At 42.3% G+C, this 2,908-nt stretch overlaps 1 pseudogene; it reads right to left on the reverse strand.

Moving 5' to 3' along the window:
- Positions 1–1,878: 1,878 nt before the first annotated feature.
- Positions 1,879–2,487, reverse strand: LOC114030585 (annotated as a pseudogene).
- Positions 2,488–2,908: the final 421 nt, after the last annotated feature.

The following is a 2,908-nucleotide window of genomic DNA, read 5'->3' on the forward strand; positions in this document are numbered from 1 at the left end:
ATGTCCTATTGCAGGGGTGGGGAACCTGAGGCCTGGAGGCCACATGTCCTCAAGTGTGGCCCCTTGACTGAATCCAAACTTCATGAACAAATTTGTTGTTAAGTAGTTTCAGGTGTGTCTGACTGTTCTGTGAACAGTCTTGAGTCTCTCCTCATCTCAAACTGGTAGCCTTAAATGTAGGGAAGGCAAAACGAAACAAAACAAAAACCCTTTCTAAAAAAGAACTGCCCTTAAAAATGAATAGTGGTCTATTATTGCTCAAAGTATTCTTAGTTCAAGGATTTGCTTTTTTTTTTTTTTTAAGGCAATTAGGGTTAAGTGACTTGCCTGGGTCACACGGCTAGTAAGTGTCAAGTTTTTTTTTGTCTGTTTTGTTTTGTTTTGTTTTTTTTGGTCTGAGGCCGGATTTGAATTCAAAGGTTTGCTTTTTAAAGAGATATTTGGGTATTAGAATGAGAAGGCTTCTAGGGATAGGGAAGATAGGTTAGCAGGCAGGCTTCAAGAGGAAGGTAGCTGGAAAGCAATAATTGGACTCAATCAAAAGGCTGCACCCGAGGACCTAGAAGGACACATGTGGCCTCAAGGCCGCAGGTTGCCCACCCCTGCTCTAGACATTTCACCACCTAGCTCCTTGGCTAGGAAAGTGATGTGGTGGAAAGAGTGCTGATTTGGGGGTCAGAGGACTTTGGTTTTTGTCTATCTCTATTTAGCTCTATCAGTCAATTCTTATGTGACTATGGGCAAACCACTGAGCCACTGTGGGCCTCAGTTTTCTTATCTGTAAAATGAGAGGATTGGCCTTTCAGCTCTCAGTCTATGATTCTAAGGCATACACTCATTTATCTTGGCCCCAGAACAGAGAAACAGTAATAAGAGGAAATGGGCAGAAGTCAGATTCAGGCTTAATATAAGGAAAACATTTTTAATGGTTGGAATTCACCCAAAGCAGAAAGATCTGCTTTTCTAATTCATTGTGGTGAATTCTCCCTTTAATTAATAAGTCATTCGATCAGTCTTTTTAAGTACCACCTATGTGCCAGACACTATGATAGATACTATGCCTATAAAGAAAAACAAACAAAATTAAACATACCTTACGCTTAGGAAAAAAAAAAGCTTAGGGAGACAAGATGTACACATATATGGGGGGGGAGGGGACATGTCATAGATACAGAAGGCCTGAAATGTAATCACAATGTATCAAGTAAGTTTTAAACTAAATGTAAAAGATTTGTCTTGTGCTGTGTTCCCTTCATGAGGAAGGGAATATATAACCTGATTGAATTAAAAAGGGATCAATGGTGGCTGGCTGAACAAAAATAAATTATTCATACCTCTAGGGGTGGGGGTTAAAAAGTCAATCTCTGAATGAATTGAGGAGTTCAAGAGTGAGAAAGATTTTGAGAGTTTCTAATGGAGGAATTCCTTATGGGTGGAGGAAGGGGAGAGGTGCTACTCCATCATCTTCCAGTGAGGAACAGAGACAAACATTCCAGATAGACCCAAGTACAGAGAGACACCTACCTAAGAGATGAAGCCACCTCAAGGGACATAACCTCTCATAGGAGAGAAGAAAATTGATGTGAGGAAGAAAGCAGCCCATGAGAACCCACTTGAGCCACCTGCTTGCTCAGCAGAGATCTTGAATCCAAGGGATTCTGTTTGGGGATACTCTTCAAAGAGAGCGAGGACTTTCAGAATCTATAGTCCAAGGAATTGTGATTTACCTTTATCACGTATATATCCTACCCACATACCTCACCACCATTTTATTGTAAATTTGAGCCCAATATTCCTACAATTCCTGTAAATATTTATGGGATTGCACACCACTGATTTATGGCAGAAATGTTTTATTTTTTTTTATTTTTTTGGGGGGGGTTTCCAATTGAGAAATTTATTTAAACAGATCAAATAAAACAGGTGCCTCCTTGTCTCTGCACTTAGAAGAACGTGTTGGGCCTCTTGGTAGTAAAGCTTGGTTTGCGCTGTTGACGCAGAACTCTGTGGAGCAGAGGGAACTTGACTCTGGAATCAGGAAACTGCTTGACTGCTGCCAGCGGCACTTGCTGGCAGGAATTTCTTCCACTTTCATGATCTGGATGGAGTGGGCCAGGGCATGGTGACGAGCTCCCACATCTCGGTAGCACTGAGTGACGGCACCAGCAGTGGTCAGGTCCCTGTGCTCCCTGTACATGTTGTGGATTCCACTCCTGGAATCGTAGCGCAGCCAGATGCCAAAGTTTTGCACCCTAAGAGGGGACTTTTCAAAGATCTGTCCACAGTACATAATTTCTCCAGAAGACTTCTTCATCTTTTTCAGCTGGGAAACGAAGTACCAGAATCGGGACTTTGCTACAACATGATTAGGAGCAAAGATCCGCATTCGATAAAGAGGTGGCACTGCACTCTCGGGAGTGGGCAGGCAGCGTCCAACTACCTTATATTCCCTCAGGGTGCCCGAGGCCTTCATGGTGCTGCCGCCTCACTCCCACTAACCCGCCCAGAAATGTTTTATAACCATTCTTCTTGCTATGCCATCTGAACAAATGCCTTTTATAAAAAACAATTGAGTCTACTGACAGATTGTTAATGGAAAGCACACTGGTGATAGCTCATAACAAGCAGTTTTAGAATGGTGGTGCCACTTTTCAGCTCTGGGAGCATTCACCTCCCTCTGGACTTAACGCTGTAGATTGAGTGCAGATTGGAAGAGGATGCCATAGGGGTGCTACATAATTTTGGTGTGGGAGACATTAGCAACTGGGGGGACTAGAAAAAACAAACATCTGTTTGACAACAGGTTGTCAGGAAGAACTCAATTCAATGTATAAAATTAAGATCAGTAGTTCAGACATCTAGTACCTGTACTGCTTGGCAGATTCATAGACTCCATTAAAAAAAAAAA

The sequence above is a fragment of the Vombatus ursinus genome, unplaced genomic scaffold (genome assembly GCF_900497805.2).
Source record: "Vombatus ursinus unplaced genomic scaffold, bare-nosed wombat genome assembly UNPS02014962.1, whole genome shotgun sequence".
Lineage (NCBI taxonomy): Eukaryota > Metazoa > Chordata > Mammalia > Diprotodontia > Vombatidae > Vombatus > Vombatus ursinus.